Here is an 18,216-nt window from a genome sequence, read left to right on the forward strand (position 1 = left end):
CCTCCCACGAGGAGATGTGCACAGAAAGGGAGAAAGTGTACCTGCGCAGAAAATAGGGAGAGTCTAACCGTGAGGCCGACATCACCATCAAATACAGTAAGTCCCCTACGTATGGACCTCTGAGTTGTGAACTTTCAAAGATGCGAACATGTGTTCGCATGTCCAGTCACGTAACTTAGTTCACGTGTCTGGCGTACGTTGTCACCTGTGTGCATCCTCTACAAGTGGCTGTGCTTTTGTGTACTCTACTGTACAGCACTGTATAGAGTACAGTAGTACAGTATCTTCATTTCAAGCCCAGGATGTCCAGAAGCAAGCTTAAAAACAGCAGTGAGGGACTTCCCTGGTGGCTCAGTGGTTAAGAATCCACCTGCCAATGCAGGGGACACGGGTTCGAGCCCTGGTCCGGGAGGATCCCACATGCCACGGAGCAATGAATCCCATGCGCCACAACTACTGAGACTCTGCTCTAGAGCCTGTGAGCCACAACTACTGAGCCTGCATGCCACAACTACTGAAGCCCGTGTGCGTAGAGCCCGTGCTCCGCAACAAGAGAAGCCACCGCAGTGAGAAGCCCGCATACCGCAACGAAGACCCAATGCAGCCAAAAATAAATAAATAAAATTTATTTTTAAAAAAACAGCAGTGATGTAGCTGGTACTACTGTACTTTTCAAGGTACTGTACTGTAAGATTAACACTTTATTTTTTGTGTTTGTTTTTTATGCATTATTTGTGTGAAAAGTATTATAAACCTATTACAGTACAGTACTGTATAGCCGATTGTGTTAGTTGAGTACCTAGGCTAACTTTGTTGGACTTACAAACAAATTGGACTTACGAACGTGCTCTCAGAACAGAACTCGTTCGTATGTAGGGGGTCGTTCCATTTGGGTGTGACCCCCAGATCGAGGCTGGAGGAACCTTCCTAAAGATCTGGTATGGGCACGCCCTTCCTCACGGTCCTCAGTGGCTCCCCATTAATGACTCAACATGGGCAGTGAGCCTCCCTCCAGCACTCAGAGTCCCCCAGGACTTGGCCATGACTGGGTTTTTCCTGCTATTTTTTTTAGCAGCACTGCATTTCATTGCTTCTTTCCAGCCCCTCTTTGCTCCACCCCAGCTGCAAACCTCCTCTCTCCCAAGCTGCTGTGGTCCCTCCTCCGAGGGTGCTGAATGGAGCTTGTGGCTTTTTTTTTTTTTTTTTTTTTGTGGTACGCGGGCCTCTCCCTGTTGTGGCCTCTCCCGTTGCGGAGCACAGGCTCCGGACGTGCAGGCTCAGCGGCCATGGCCCACGGGTCCAGCCACTCTGCGGCATGTGGGATCTTCCCGGATCGGGGCACGAACCCTTGTCCCCTGCATCGGCAGGTGGACTCTCAACTACTGCGCCATCAGGGAAGCCCACTAGTGACACTTTTTTAAAAAAAATTGTGATAGGACACATAACGTGAAATTTACCATCGTAACTATTTTTTAAGAGTATAGTGCAGTGACATTAACTACATTCATAGTGTGCTATTGGACACACTTTTGCATCTCCTCCTACCCCTACCCCCAGCAGTCTGGACTTACTAGAAGTGGCATAGCAAGATTTTGTTGATTAATTGATACTTCTGCTGGTCCTGTTCCAGCTCTCTTGGGATATCGTGCCTTCATCCTGTGAGGGTCTCTCCATTTGAACAGTAGGTACGATCACATGCTTTTGCTTTAGCCAAACACCCACTGAACTGAAGGATGGCATCTCTCTCTCTAATTCGTGGTCACTCTTCTTTGCACAAAGAATACAAAGAAAAAGAAAAGTTATAAGAGGGGAAGGAACCAATGTTTATTGGGTAGCTCTGTGCTGCTTTTGTGCTAACCCAGGTACAGATGTCATCCCATTCAGTGTTTACAAGTATCTTCCACCGTACTAGCTCCATTTAACAAATGAGGAAACTGTGGCCCAGAGAGGTTAAGGAACAAGGTCACACAGCTGGGATTGAGCTCCAGGTTCAAATGAATTCAAAATCCAATATGGTATGTGGCCTAAGAGAAATGGAACCCGGAAAGGAAGATTCTAGGAGGGAGATGGGGAGAGTGAATAAAAAGAGCGCCCGTCTCCCTTTCCAGGAGGAATCAACACCATTGACTTCTGCTCTTAACAACACTCACAGGATATCTCAGTAGCCGGGCCTCTTTCTTATGGAGAGACCTCTCCAAAAGGGCTTCCGGGCCCTGCTCTCCCCGGTTGGGAGTCTGATTACAGACATTTCAGATTACTTTGATCACTTGCATTCTCCTGCTCAAAGGGTCACTCGGAGCCGTAGGCAGAGTTTCTGACTCTGCCTCAAATTAAAACGCCAACTATTTGTCAAGATAGATTTTCCTAACCAACCATCTTCACAAGTTGGAATGTCTCTGTCTGGTTGAAAATGCCCCCGGAGGGTTACCATGGCAACGCTTGTCTGCTGAAGAGCGGGAGGGAATCCTTAAAAGAGATTCCAAATTGCTACGGCCACTTCCAGCCACAGGTCCGCACTGGGTTTTGCTTTGGGAACCTGATATCTCTGGCCTAAGGGATAAAAGACCAGGAGGAAAACTCCAAGGTTCCAAAGACACGCAGGAAGCGTCTCCCCAGCCTCAGGAGAGGGCTTGCAGCGTCTTTATCAGGCTGTGCCGATTTTCCTTTGTCCTTCCTCTGTCTTCAGGGCTCAAGGGCAAACACTTCAAAGCAGATTTATTTCTTACAGAAAAGGACTGAATGCAAGTTAAGGAAGAGGCAGCTGGCTCAATAAAGATAAAGAAGATAGAAACAGTTGAAGGTTTGAAAACTGGAATTGGGTTTTGATAAAGGATTAAGATAATTTCCAAAAGAGGTCAATGATTTTCTTTCTTTCTTTCTTTCTTTCTTTCTTTCTTTCTTTCTTTCTTTCTTTCTTTCTTTCTTTCTTTCCTTCCTTCCTCCCTTCCTTCCTTCCTTCCTTCCTTTCTTTCTTTCTTTTCTTCCTTCCTTCCTTCCTTCCTTCCTTTCTTGGAAATGGAATAGAAATGTAAGCAGTCAAGAGATTTGGAATGTATACTTTGACATAAACAAGTTTTACAGCTATATGAACTCCCCTGCCAGGATTTAATTAGTGCCGTGATCCATCTGATGTTGGCAAACAGCATACTGTAGCATTTAACAGCTGTACAAGCTCAGTTACATGTGAGTGTAGGGTTTTGTGGGGGAGTATAGAAAAGACCTGTAAATGTTACAGAGGCATCAGGCATTTCCAATCCCTCCTGTTTGTTAAACCTGGTCACACCGTTATTTTCATTGGCTGTGACCACCCAGGAGGACCCCAGCAGAGTCCACTAGCCTCCTCCTCCCGTCCTTTCTGCCTGAGCCCTCCTGTCATCACAGTCTGACCCCAGAGCAGGGACAGTGTGGACCCCGGCAGTAAGGGTCTCTGAAGCACATGGTCAAAGAACCCCAGACTCCTGGAAAATTCAAAAGAATGAAACATTCACTTTTGTCATAGGTTGGTGTATTTGTTTCCTAGGGAACCTATAACAAAGGACCACAAACTGGGTGGCTTACAGGAACAGGAATTTATTCACTCACAGTTCTTGAGGCCAGAAGTCCAAAATCCAGGTATCAGCCGGACTGGTTCCTTTTGGAGGTCCTGAGAGAGAGAATCCTTTCCATGCCCCTCTCCTGGCTTCTGGAGGTTGCTGGCGATCCCTGATGTTCCTTGGCTTGTAGACACATCCCTCCAATCCCTGCCTCCACCTTCACGTGGCCTTCTCCCTGCGTCTGTCTATGACTCTTCTTATAGGGATGCCAGTCATAATGGATTAGGGCCCACTCTAATCCAGGAGGACCTCATCCTAACTTGATTTCAATTACAAAGATCCTATTTCCAAATGAGGTCACGTGCACAGGTTGGGGAGGAAAGGTTAAAGCTTCCGCACGTCTTTTGGGAAACACAGTTCAACCTGCAACAGCTGGGTTCCTCCTGAAACAGACCCTGAGACAAAGTTTGTGTTTTTTTTTTCTTTTTTCTTTTTTTTTCCAGTACACAGGCCTCTCACTGCTGTGGCCTCTCCCGTTGCGGAGCACAGGCTCCGGATGCGCAGGCTCAGTGGCCATGGCTCACGGGCCCAGCCGCTCCGCGGCATGTGGGATCTTCCGGGACCGGGGCACGAACCCGCGTCCCCTGCATCGGCAGGCGGACTCTCAACCACTGCGCCACCAGGGAAGCCCTGAGACAAAGTTTTGAATGCAAATTCGGGAGGTGATCCCAGGAAGCGCTGTGAGTAGGCGGAGAAATGAGGAAGGGAAGGGAAGGACGGCAATACAGAGGGCATGAGGTTGGGATTCAGTCCTGCCAGGGAAAGGGGGCCTCCGATGACCATGGAGAATGTCCCACCCGAGGAGGTTGGAGTATTTGTCCTCCTACCCTCTTCTGTCATTGGCCTGGGGCTGCTGGGGCATTGCCTCCTAGCATTTCCATTTCCTGGGAAAGCCCTCGGGCAGAGCCGGAGCCGGGCAAGTGGAGGTGGCTGCCTGCAGGAACCCCGAGGGCCACAGCGTCTGCTAAAACCGCAGATAGCAGGGCTTTCTCTCACACTGAGAATAAGGAATTTTTATTGTAAGTCACTTCAGTTCCTTCTGAACGTTGGCAGGTAACCACTGTCTAATAAATGATGAGTAAGAAAGATATTTTACTCCAAAATCACTTTCTTCAGCTATTGCCCGATGATAGATCATGCCAAAGATTTTCAAAGTGATAACTGCATTATCTGGACTTGAAAAAACCTTGTCTCTGGGACATATTTTTTCATCTTCCTCAAGGTCAGATTTTCAGGCCTGTGCCTTCCCCTCCCCAGCCCATGCCCGTCCTGGTAAATTTCTGTTCAGCCTTTAAGACCAAATTGCCCCTGCTCATTGATGAATGACCTGCTGACAGTAATCCTGGAGTACTGAGCACAGTGCCGTGCACATGGACGTTATGCCATAAATGTTTGCTCAATGCACGAACAACTGAATGAATGAATGTGGGATCATTGGCTATTTCAAGTTCTTCACCACACAACTGGGAAGTGGCACCCTAACAACAAAACTGTACCATCCATTATTCTTCCAAATGTGCCATGATCCAGGACGTACTTTATAGTCACACCGACACCTTGAACATAGTTACTGACAATTTGTTCAGGTGCCACTGACAAGGCCACTGTAGGAGCCATTTTTCTTTCCACGATGTCATTGCTCTTTGAAGTGCAACCATATCGCTCTTCTCCCTGGGCCTGGCACAGCCTTTTCTCTTGGGCTCGGGGTCAGTTTGCTCTCCTCCCTCAAAAGAGCCAGCCCCGGCCCACCATCCCACAGCAGGCCTGTCCCTTTGTCACTCTGGCGTCCCGGCATGTCACGGCTCCACTCTCGGGACGGTGTTTCCACTGCTCCTTGGGGCAGACGTGGGGCAAATACCAAGTTCTTGTCCAATCTCAGAACTTTTGATTTCTTTCTCTGGATTTCTGCAGGAGCTGAGGAACATCTAAAACACCGGCCACCGATCTTTAAGTTATCCAGTGTGGCCGTAATGAATTCATCTATGAGTCCATGAAACCCGGCACTACCGCCAGGACCAGGTCTATAACGATCATCCTGAGTTTCCTCTTCATTGTTACCGCCCGTCTTGTCATCACTGTCAGCACCCATTACACTTGCCAAGCACTGAACAGTGTGAGCTGTTTTCCTTGGAGCTGGAGACGAGGTAACAGGACCCTTTAAGCTTCCACCTTAAATTCTATGACATTGGCCTATTTTTTCACAACCATTTTTGAAATCCATCCAACTATTTAATAGATATTTATTGCAGGGCCATTGTACCCAGAATACAATGGTTTAAAAAACCCAGTTCCCCACAAATATTCACAGCAGTGTTAGTCATCATAGCCAAAAGGTCGGAACAACTAAGATATCCTTCAACGAATGAATGGGTAAACAAAATGTATACACAATAGAATATTGCTCAGTCTATACAAAGGAATAAAGTACTGATGCCTACTGCGACATGGATGAACCTTGAAAACATGGAAGAGGGCAGACACAAAAGGCCACATGTTATGTGATTGCCTTTAATTTATGAAATATCCAGCATAGGTAAATCTATTACAGAGACAAAATGCAGATTGATTGATGCCGGGGGCTGGTGGGGAGGAGGTAGAGGGAGTGACTGCTCGATGGGTACAGGATTTCCTTCGGGATGTTTTGTTTTTGTTTTTTAAAGCAAAGCTCTCTCTCTTTTTTAAAATTTAATTAATTATTTATTTTTGGCTGCGTTGGGTCCTCATTGCTGCGTGCGGACTTTCTCTAGTTGCAGCGAGCAGGGGCTACTCTTTGTTGCGGTGCCGGACTTCTCATTGTGGTGGCTTCTCTTGTTGCAGAGTACGGGCTCTAGGCACGTGGGCTTCAGTAGCTGCGGCACGTGGGCTTCCATAGTTGTGGCTCGTGGGCTCCAGAGCACAGGCTCAGTAGTTGTGGCTCACGGGGCTTAGCTGCTCCGCGGCACGTGGGATCTTCCCAGACCAGGGATCGAACCCGTGTCCCCTGCATTGGCAGGCGGATTCTTAACCACTGCACCGCCAGGGAAGTCCCAGGGATTTCCTTTTGGGTGATGAAAATCTTTTGGAACTAGATATAGGTGGTGGTTGCACAACCATATGAATGTACTAAATGTTGCTGAATTGTACACTTTAAGATAGCTAATTGTATTATGTGAATTATGCCTCAAAAAAATTTTTTTAAAGACCTAGTCCCTATTCTCCACAGTCCATTATTTTCAAAGTTTCATGTTCAAAGTTGTACAGGCCCCCAAAGAATCTGTAAGGTAAAGGAGAAGACAGACAACAGTCTTATGGTGGAGGCAATAATTGATATCACTGAGAGCTTTAAAATGGAAAAGGATGTGAAAACTATCAATGGATAAAAGCTGGCATGGGATTAGCAGAGAATTTAGGTCCTGTGGCACTGTGGTGGGCATGGCTCAGCCCTTCATTAGGAGAGTTGTTTAGTTCGGGTTTTGGGTTTTTTTTAGCACTACTTGGCAGTCACTGGGCAAGTTGGTGGAGGATGAAGGAGACGAAGATTCTGCCCGCCGTCCAACCTACCTCCCACTGGCTTGCATTCTACCAGGGAAGAGACCTGCCCGCAGACAGTGAGAAACGGGGTAGAATAATAAATGCCATGAAAGTGAGTTACATCAAGCTCTCCGGTTAAGTCCTGGAGGAGGCAGGGAAGTAGTCTTCATCCAAGAGAAGGAGCCGCTTTATACCCCTGCAGGGCCCAAGGGTCAATGCCAAGGGCTTAGGAGGCCTCCATGCCTCAGACTTTGCCCTGCAAGCTTATTTGATCCCATCAGTAAGGGAGGCCAGTTAGGTGTGTGACAAATTTTTTCCCAGTTAGATCAGCAACCCGCTGAGAATTAAGGAAGTGCCCCAGATGCTGGCTGATTCTGGTCTTATTTTTCTCTCCCCAGGAGATGCCCACTTGGCTTTCCATTTCCCCCGGGTTCTCTGTTGGGGGCAGGAGGCGTTGAGGGTCAGGGAAACCTCTCTCTGGGGTTCTGCTCTGCCAGAAGAGGGTGCTCCGTGCTTTACCTGTGGTATCTCTCACAGTCATCCTTTGAAATAGGGATTATGAACATTCCTGTTTTGCAGATGAGGTCCAGAAAGATTAAATGATTTGCCAAAATCACACAGCCAGTAAGCGACGGAATCAGGATTTGAACCAAGACTGGTGTGACGTCACAGGCTCTGCCCTGTGTGGCCCCAACCCTGTTTGGCTAAGAAGCAGTGCTATAAGGCATAAACCTTAATTAGGACAAGTCCTCCAATTGGAACCATGAAAGGAAAAATGAGTATAAGGCTGAAAATGTTGACAAGCTATGGCTGGACCTATATTCCTGAACATTCCTAGGAGCTGGGCGGCCGTGCTCCGACTGGGCAAGCTCCATCCCTCACAGGACCGCCCCGTCTCCCCTGGGCACCTGTGGCCTTGACCGTTGCCCAGAGTCGTGTCCTCAGCCCAGAGCTGAGACCTGCAAGGTTTCTGATGAAGAAAGAACGAAGTCTATGCAGCCTTGAGTTACACTCTGTCACAATGAAAAGCCTGGAATTGGCATTTTAAAAATTCATTGTCTTCTAATAATAAAACTGTATTTACCGTTTTACAGATGCTCCTGAGAGCATCAGGCTTATGCAAACATCACTTCTGGAATGTTCACAGCAGAGGCTGAGGAAGTGGGAAGGTGACTCGGATTGGGGTCTCTTCAGCTGAAAGAAACAGTCTCAAAGGAAAAGTGGCCTGCTGCAGGCAGGGCAGAGAGCTGCTGGAGGGATGTGATGTGAGTTCAAAGAACAAATACTTGCAGAGCACCTACATGTACGAGGCCGCCGCAGGCACACGAGCAAACCTTCCTTTGCCCTTGGAGTATCTACGTCCTGGGTCCTGTGCTCATTTCCTTATTCCTTGAGTGCAAAAGTCATGGATGCGGAGGAAGCTGGTCCTTACAGAGCCAGGAGGGGGAAGTCCACCTTGGTCGCTTCCCCACGTCCACCCTCATCTTGCACTCACGCGCTTTATATCAGGCTCTGAGCCTTCGTGCATCTGAGTCCTCCGCGACCTGCCCAGCTGGCAGGGGCCCCGCTCATCCTTCTGGCCTTAGCCCAGAGACCCCCTTACTGTGTAAAGCAATGATCTTGCCTCCATCGTTGTATACTTCTTTTCCTTTTCCCCGCTGGGCTGTCCTCTCCATGAGAGGAGGGAACGTGTTTATGAGGGGCGTGGCTAGTTCCCGGTGCGGGGGCTTCAGCCAGAGCAACACTCCTGGCCCTCCTCCCGCCCTCACTGTGCCTTCTTTGCAGAGGAGTAACTGGTGCATGGAACCTGTGAGCTTGGAAAAGGGCCTGAGACTGGTACGGTCCTTTCTCATTCAGATCTGGCCCCCGTGGAGGTTTGCCTGTCAGCTCTCAGCTTGGGGCCAGCTCCCTGGGCGTACACGCTCTGCCCCTTGCAGGAGGCTGGCTCTCCAGGGGTGGGTTGGGCAGGAGTGGGAAATAGTAATTGTCTGCATAGCTAAGCCACATCCTCCAATCCAGCTTTTACTAATAATAAAGCTGTTTTTTTTTGTTTTTTTTGTTTTTTTTTTTGCAATACGCGGGCCTCTCACTGTTGTGGCTTCTCCCGTTGCGGAGCACAGGCTCTGGACGCGCAGGCTCAGCGGCCATGGCTCACGGGCCCAGCCGCTCCGCGGCATGTGGGATCTTCCCGGACCGGGGCACGAACCCGTGTCCCCTGCATCGGCAGGCGGACTCTCAACCACTGGGCCACCAGGGAAGCCCTGAAGCTGATATTTTAATCTCCTCCTGTCAGGTTCTTGAATGTATCTCTTCATTGGATCTGAGATCAGAGGATGGAAACTGGTGTATGATTTCTTTCCTTCCTAGAACCATCGTAGGGTCTCTTTTCTACCCTAGCACAGTCACTGCCTGGTACCTCGTAGGTGCTCACTATTTGTTGCATATTGAAGTAGTCCAAGATTCTGGGATGGGAAGCTGCTGCTTTTCCTCCCTTACTGTAGAAAAAATGGAAAGCACACCCACTGTCATGGACCCCTTAGTAAATGTGCTTTGGGGGGGGTGGTCAGGTGAAGCCCTCAAATTTGATTGGCTGAGGGTCTCCTAGTTTTGAGGAGATTATGTCTGAAACAGAACTAGCCTCAGTCTGAAATGCCCAGGGCAAAATCCCTAAGGATCTTTCTATTGGGAGATAAAAAACACTGGGAATTTGTTAAAGTTTAATTCTTTTTTAGGGATGGAAATAACTGTCCAGGTTTATTGTTTTAAAGAGTGCGCAGCTATCTAAAAACTCACCGCAGCCAAGCTGCGCCCTGCCCACGGACTCTGGCTGGACTTCAGGGGCTCAGGCTCCCCGCTTTTGTCTTCCTGTCAGCAGAGCTGGGGCGAGTTTCTAGCCCTCGTTGGAAGGAGCTGAGAAACCCCACGGCAGAGGTCAGGTGAGGGGTGGAACTCAGGTTTACATTTTAATGCTGCTGAAGAGATAAATGAGGCTGTAGGACTTAATGGCAGCCCCAGGGAGTGACAAAGTGAAAAAATAGTTTTTAAAGAAAGCATAAACGTGAAAATAATGAGGGACATGAGAGAGATCTCAAGACATCCATCTACAGGGTGAAGGGGGAGAGTGTAGGATTTTCCCCAAGAAAGTAAGCAAAAAGTCACGTGAAATTAACAATGAATTGACAAGAAAGAAAGTACCCCATAAGCATTCCATATTTCTGTTGTCTTAGTACTCAAGCAGAATTAACTCCTAAATTTAAGTCTTCCAGGCCATACAGAAGATATCTTTCCCCTGTCTTTTTCTGCGTGTGGCATTGGGATGATGATGGGGGATGAGAAGTGGAGCTGCAGCCACACAGGAGGGTGCCAGGGTGCCCGTGGGCAGGGAGAGCTGGGCTTCCCGTTGCCGCAGATATGCCAGGGTTGGGAGCTAGAGGTGGCAGGTCTGCCTGATTTAAAAAAAAACCCGCAGGGGGCCCACTGATTAAACGCAGGTCCCATTAGGATGTGTTCCCATCACTCCCTCTTCCTTTCATTGCAACTCAGCGTGGTGAGATGGGGTGGCCACTGGTGCAGTGCCCAGGCTGGAAGGATGGCTCTTCCGCTCACCCAACTTTGATGCTGGGCAAAGTGATTCATTTTACTGTGCCTCACTTGTAAAATGAGGATGAAATCATCTGTTATCTCAGAAGCTGTTGTGCAAATTAAATAAACTAATATTATGTGCCACAACCTATTTTCATCACCTCGTTGTAGGTCCAGGAATTCCATCCTCAGGAAGCTTCCCCCTAGTGCATCTCTTTGGAAATCAACCATTCAGATTGCTTCCTAGAACTCTGGGAAGCAAGGCCCTACTGGGAGGGGCCGCAGTTGGCATTGGGGTAGAGCATGATGAGTTGATAGGATACTTATAACGACTGCCAATAACAGAGCTCTCTGTCTGTTCCAGGCATGAGTTAATCCTCCCAACTTCTTTGTGAGGTAGGTCTGTGCTGTTATTCTCCTTTTGCACGTGAGGAAACTGAGGCATGGAGACATTGAGTCACTCGCTCTACTTCACAACCTAGTAAGTTTTATCAGGTCGGCTTTGTGCCGCATGCGCCCCGCCTTTCTCATGTACCCTCCTTCCTCCTCACCCCCACTTCATCCCCGGCCCAGATTGGAAGGAGACCATTGAAAATATCTCTGAAAATTAGAGGTATGGATGGTACCCACCCCGTGGGGCTGTTGTGAGGATTCAGTGACGTAATTATGGGACGCGCTTACAAGGGTGCCTGGTGTAGATTAGGCCTTCAATAGATGTTGGCTCTTAAGATCGGTATTGGATTCATCCTCTGAGCCAAAGGATTCCTGAAGGAAGAAAGAGAAGGAAGCCTGGGAGGCGGGAGGGAAAGGGCAATAGGGCCTCCGTGACCATTAGTGCCCTGTAATCAGATCTTAGACTCTTTTCAGAGATACATCAGGGCCTGAGTGTGCTAAAAGAAATAACTAGTGCTTTTTGTGGTCACCAGGTTGCACAGCTAATCATGGCTCTCCATCTGTGATTATAAAGTACCAGAGACTTGAGAACGGAGAGCTTGTTAGGTAAAAATTGAACCAGCATCAGCCACTTCTAGAGGCACAACTCGCAATGAACATCAGAAACGGCTGTGTCTTAGGCATTAACCAGGCAATGGCTTATGATTTTTTTTGCTTTTTAAATATCCAACAGACAACCTCAAATGTCTTAAAAATGAGGACCCGGCATAGAATATGAGTCTAAAATACAGGAGGACCAAATGAGCTCTATTTAAGGTTCTAAATAAGGCATGGAGTTTATCACTTAGTACAGAAGACTGTCCTCGGGCTTCAGCTGCTAACTGTGGTGTTGTCTTCTCTTTCTCCCTTGTGTATGTTTTTAGTTTTTATTTCCTAACAAGTCTGGGGTCACTTGTGGTGATTTCATTCTCCCCACACCACTGCCCCCAGTTCTCACTTCACCTCATCAAAGCCTGGACATCTGGGTAAATTAGGGGTCACATTTGATCACTGTGTTTCTTTTGCTGCTCAGACAGGGAGCAGAGGCCGTGCTTCCCACGCTCACTGAGGCGCAAGGTCACGGTGGAGGCAGGGCACGATCCTCCACAGGTACGTGGCAGTGCCTGCCTGACCAGTAGCTTCCACTGCACACACCCAGGGATGCACGTGAGTCCCCGGACTCCACGGAAGGCACCTGACCTAAGGGCCGCGGTCATCTGGCTTACAGAGATGTACTAGACCAATCAAATGCCTTTACTCAGAACTCTAAACTAAAAACAAGAGAGACGGGGGCTTCCCTGGTGGCGCAGTGGTTGAGAGTCCGCCTGCCGATGCAGGGGACACGGGTTCGTGCCCCAGTCCGGGAGGATCCCACGTGCCGCGGAGCGGCTGGGCCCGTGAGCCATGGCCGCTGAGCCTGCGCCTCCGGAGCCTGTGCACCGCAACGGGAGAGGCCACAACAGTGAGAGGCCCGCGTACCGCAAAAAAGAAAAAAAAAAAGAGAGACGGCTGGTTGCAAGAGCTCCAGCTCAAAGGCCATGCAGTGGAGTCGGGCATGGGGAGACCTTGTCTAGGTGGAGGGCCTGCGGGTGACTCAGCAGGTAGAAACCGAGGTGAGGTGGTGTCTGACCAAGGTGGGGCACCAGAATGAAGGGCCCCCGATCCAGACCCTAGGTGTGTCCACGAGGGGCTTGGCCTGATGACAGCTCCGTCTGGATCCTCAAGCTGAGCTTGATTTTATGTAATACCTAAGAGGACTCCTCTTTACTGCAACCGGGTGAAGCAATCCTCGTCCTCAGTAACTCAGTCCTCGTCGGCAGGATGCCGTCCGAGTGCAGATCTCTGACGTCAGAGCAAATCAGCCTGGCCTTGGCTCTGGGCTGGGGCGGAGCTGAACCCATGGTGCCGTGAGGCTGATCTGTGTGATCGCCAGGACTGCTCTTGGGTGGGAGTGTGAACAGCTGTGGAGCAGCCTCTGAATCAAGCCCTTGGGCCCATTTACACTTAAGTAGCAAATGCTTCTTAATTCTGAAATTGCTTACTGGGGCCGCCAGCATAGACATAGCCATTCAGGGAGTATGTATTGGGTCCCTCTGACGTTCAGGTTAGGCCACTAGGTGCTGAGCATAATTCAGAGATAAAACATGTGGGCAACTGTTGCCCTGGACTTAGAAGTTTTTGAAAGGGATGCACGCACAAGTCAAAATAAAAAGTGATCATTGTCAGATGTAAAAAGAAAATGCCGCAGGTATTCAGAACAGGAAGCAACGACTTCCTTCCAGAAGTATTCTGTGAAATGTTGAGTCTGGGATGACGTCGTGTCTGGGCCTTGACCATCGGGTAGGATTCGAAGGCTGGTGAGTGGGAGTGAGTGGGAGTTCATGTTTAGACGTAGAGCGAGAAGCAAGAGAAGGGAAGAGCTAAGTCACATTGGAGAGGCAGATTGAGGGCCGATCACAGATGATGAAAAACATCGCACTGTGGCATCTGGGCTTTATTTTGAAGGCAACATGACGTCACTGGAGGGTTTTGAACAGAGCAGTGGTGGGCAGAGAGAGCCTTTGGAAAAATTACCACTGATTGTAGGAGAGAGGGAAGCCTAGTGATGCCTAAGGAACTGTCCATTCTCACCAAGTTGGGGGGAGGGTGTGCTTCCCACCTGAGGCACCTTTACTTCTGCTTCCTCCAAGGAGTCTGAACAGCCTGACCGCTAGAACTTTCCCCTCATGACAAATTCCCTTTCTCTTCCTGACGGACCCCACCTCCCTCCACTGTAAAACATTGCCAAATGGATTTAATTCAAATTCTATGTAATAAAAACATAAAGTAAGGCAAAATAAATGGGAATGCTTTAAGTAACATGCTCTGGCATCTCATAAAAGCCTCTTAAATTGATTACATAAGAGCTCGTGGTGTAGATGCCAGAAAAAGGAGGGTTTTATGGGAACTCTGGCAGAGCCCCAAAGGAGAGTCGTGCAGTGGTTGCTGCAATCATAACTCTTCCCCAGATCACGTTTGTGCTTGAAATGCTGCGCCCTGCACAATGAGTTTTCCTTCCCTAACCAGGGCATATATTTAAAGACAAAAACCCGCAGTCATCAGCGATTCGTCAGCTCTGACTGGTTGCTAAAGTCCTGAGGTCTGTTTTGCACTAATTACAAAAACCAGGAGTGTGAAAGGGTTATCCCAGAAGCTGGGAAAGGTCTGCCTTTGTACCAGTCTGGCAGCCCTGGGGGGCTGATTTTGCACGATGCTTAGCCCCAATCCTGGTATTCAGTGCAGGGGGAAATGACGCGCTAATCCTGCTGCCGGCAAACCCCTTGGGAGCTGGGGAAGATTCCCTTCCAATCCCGCTCTGGAGTCTTCTCTTGTCTCTCCAGTCCTCTTGTACAAGATGCCTGCTGAGTGCAGATCTCTGCCGCCAGACCGAAGCAGCCTGGCCATGGCTCTGGGCGGGGGCGGGGCTGACCAGTGGAACCAGGAGGCTGATCCTACTTTCTGGTATGAGGACCACCTGATGGTCAAAAAACTGGTTTGAGAATGGAAACACTTGGCTGGTCTTGGGAATAATTTGTGACTCACAGAAGGGGGAGATTCTTTTAAGCCAGATGCCAGGCTATCAGAGGAGTGATGTACAGCGGGCCAAATTCAAGGGGCTGATTGATGTGTCTTCTACAGGTGGTTCAGAGTGGTGCTTATAAGGGGCTTATGTTGGGTTGGCCACAAAGTTCGTTCGGGTTTTTCCATAACATCTTACAGAAAAACCCGAATGAACTTTTTGGCCAACCCATTAATAACTCCCATGGTTAACTGCACCCACAGTTCACCTTTCTAAGTGTATATCTTCTGGCTTGTATCTTCTTGAGAGATAGACCTGGTGCTTATGGCCAAACCAGGAGGTTTCTTTTTATAAAAACAACCTGTATTAATTTGCAGTATTTTCCCCCAGAGGTAAGATGTTTCCAATAAGCCTAGAACTCCCTTGCTTTCTCTCTCTCTCTCTCTCCCTCTCTCCCTCCTTCCTCTGTCCCTTCCCTCTCTATTTCTCTCCCCATCCTTCCTCTCTTCTTTCTTTCCTTTCTCCCTTCCCCCTTTCCTTCTTTCTTCCCTCTCTCTCTTCCTTTCTTTCTACCTTCCTTCCTTCTTCCTTTTTTCTTTTTCTTTTCCTTCCTTCCTCTCTTCCCCTCTCCTTCCCTTCTCCCTCCACCCACACCCAGTATCAACTGAGAGTCTAGTAGGTACCATTCCGCCATAGATGGGGGGGCGGCGAGATGCGTGGTAAAAAATGAACAAAGCCCAGTCCTGGCCTGCCCAGAGCTCACAGTTGAGTATGCTAATTCTCAACAATCTCGACAGTGAGTTTTGTTGTGCACATCAGAATCAGCTGGAGCACTTGGGACTTCCCTGGTGGTCCAGGGGTTAAGAATCCACCTTCCAGTGCAGGAGACGCCAGTTTGATCCCTGGTTGAGGAACTAAGATCCCACATGCCACAGGCCAACTAAGCCCGTGTGCCACAACTAGAGAGAAGCCCGCACGCCGCAACAAAAGATCCCTCGCGCCACAACTAAGACCCGACATAGCCAAATAAATAATTTTTTTTAAAGTGTTTAAAAAAAAAAGAATCACCTGGAGCACTTTAAAAAAAAAATTCCTGAGTTCCACCCCAGGAATCTTCAAAGGTGCAGCCTAAAATACCTTTTTCATAGGTATTATGAAAAAAAAATCTTCTCAAGCGACTTTGTTATATAATCGAGACAACCACTGGCCCATTGGACAAAAGATAGTTACAACAATATGTAATAAATGAACACAGCTGTGTCAGCAAGGAGGGAACTACTAATGCAGTTGTTGGAAGGGGGTTGGTGGTCAGGGAAAACTTCATAGAAGTAATGCTTGAACTGGGTCTTGAAGGATAAATAGGAGTTTGCTAGGGGGTTACCAGGGCAGGTAAAAGAGGGTTGGGGTGGGAGAGTCCCTTTAGACAGATATGTACACGTGAAAGGAAAATGGCTCCACAGGGCCGGAATGGGCTAGACTCAGAGGAAGTGCTTTGAGGCAGGGCCAGAGGGATGGCTGGGGCCAAAGGATGCTAGCTCTAGAGGTCTTGCCAACTCATTTGTATGTTTTCCCTGCAAGCCATAGGAAAACTTCGAAGAGTTTCAAAGAAGACACGATAGAATCACATTTACATCTGAGAAGGATAAACCAGGGGCCGCGTTGCTGAGGCTGAAGCAGGGAAGTTCTTACATTAATTCAAAAGACAGACCCGGCATCTCTTATGGCCCAATACTGCCAGGACAAGAGGGCTTTGTCAGACGCCCAGGCAGGACCCATCAGATCCTTTACAGGTGTGTCCAAATTCTTCAGTTTCCATTTGTTCCCATGGAAACTTAGTGCTTTTTCTATTGCCCCCATCGCACCATTAACCCCACACACCTGGTGTGAGAAAGGGGTTTATAAGCTTCAACCAATGCCTTCCCTGCTTCTCAAAGCTGGTTTCAAGATGGCAGCGTGGATGGAGGCGAGACCGTGGAGCCAGTCTGGACAGCGTTTACCACGGATTTGTTGATCATCTCTGGCAGGTAACAGCAATGGAATAAAGGCCTTCATTTTATGTGAAGGATGTTTTTGAGGCAGCACAAACTTTTGTTTTATGGTTAAATCAAAAAACAGCTTGTTAAATTTACTGTCTTGTGACCACATCCCTTACTTTATGTCGTTTACCCCCAAACGTATGGAACTGATAAAATACAAATGAATGAAACATTCAGAATTCCCATAGGGTAGCATACAATGTCCATAAGTCGCTGCTAAACGGCTCAAAGATAACTTTTAAATCAAATACTTTCTTAGATCCAAGAAATCTGAGTCTGCTACAAAAAGCTTTGTGCCCTAAGAAGTAAGCAAATGTAGAAAGAGCAGTTTCAAAACCTCAAATGAATGAGGTTAAAGCAATGTTTTAGAAAGATTATAAATGGAAAAGCAGATGGAAGAGCTAAATACTGAGTGAAACAACTAAAAATTACGGGTCAGACCTTGTGATTGATGTTACAAATGAATGCTTTAGAGTGTAACAATAGATACAGTGGTATTTACAGTTAGTAAGCCCAGCGTATATTGTATCTCCGTGATTTTGTACTATTTTGTGTTGCTTATTGAAAAAACTTGTGAGAAGGATTTAGAAGCCTTAACCAATACACTCATTGCTTTTCAAACCCCTGGTCCTCTATCTTAAAGAGTATCAAAAAGCAAAAATGGGCTGAAAAATGCTTGGGAGACTTAACATTAGGCGTGTGAGTCTAATTGTGATTTTTATATGCATAAACAATGATGAAATCATCAAAGAGGTCGGAACAAGCCACAAGACCCTAGAGAAGCTATTAACAATTTAGTATTTCCAGATCATGTGGAAATTTGAATTCCGTTTACCAAAGATACGTGCAGAAATGGTTTTCATGATGATTAAGACCTGTAACTGTAAAAATGTGAAATTTATAGTATCGTAAAAAGGTTCGTGTAAAATGCAAATATCTCAGCTGCGTTCCTGTCTGAGCTCATTACCATTCTGAGTTCAGCGTGGGCATTGGTTTTTGTTTTTTTTTAAAGGCAGCATGTTATTCTTAAGTAGCTTTGATTATCTTCTGAGCATTGTGAGGGCCTCTTCAAATAGTGAACAGCTGTGCAAGGCAAATACATACACCAAAAGTGTGTGAATTGGGGGTAAATTAGGGCATTTTCTTGCGTTCTTACCACTATGAAATAGCTCGCTCAGGTTTCAGTAAACTAACGTTATCTGGTATTCAGGAGAAGCCAGAACTGCTGAGATCACATGTTTATGGACGTAAAGGTTGGAGGGAGGCATAGACAAGTACAAGATGAGAGAAAGTGGAAAGGGAGAAATTAGAAGGTGGGGTGAGGTTTGTGTTCAAAGGAGAAGGGAAGGGAAAATAGATGACCTGTAGGCTTTGATTCGAAAAGCATGGTGAGATACTGAATGCTGTAACTGGAGCCCCCTGAGCAAGTGTAATTATCGCTGAGAACTCCTTCCATTGGCCCCATCCTTAGCTAATCTAACAGGCTGATTAGGCACAGTCCCCT

At 47.7% G+C, this 18,216-nt stretch overlaps 1 long non-coding RNA gene across 1 annotated transcript in view; it reads left to right on the plus strand.

Moving 5' to 3' along the window:
- The first annotated feature begins 16,445 nt into the window (after window positions 1-16,445).
- The window catches only part of LOC125961925 (uncharacterized), a 37,509-nt gene continuing 35,738 nt past the window's right edge, over window positions 16,446-18,216 (plus strand). The window contains exons 1-2 of the long non-coding RNA XR_007473060.1: window positions 16,446-16,466; window positions 16,611-16,700. This is a non-coding gene — a long non-coding RNA (uncharacterized LOC125961925). The remainder of the gene's footprint in view (window positions 16,467-16,610; window positions 16,701-18,216) is intronic.

The sequence above is a fragment of the Orcinus orca genome, chromosome 18, assembly GCF_937001465.1.
Source record: "Orcinus orca chromosome 18, mOrcOrc1.1, whole genome shotgun sequence".
NCBI classification, from domain to species: domain Eukaryota; kingdom Metazoa; phylum Chordata; class Mammalia; order Artiodactyla; family Delphinidae; genus Orcinus; species Orcinus orca.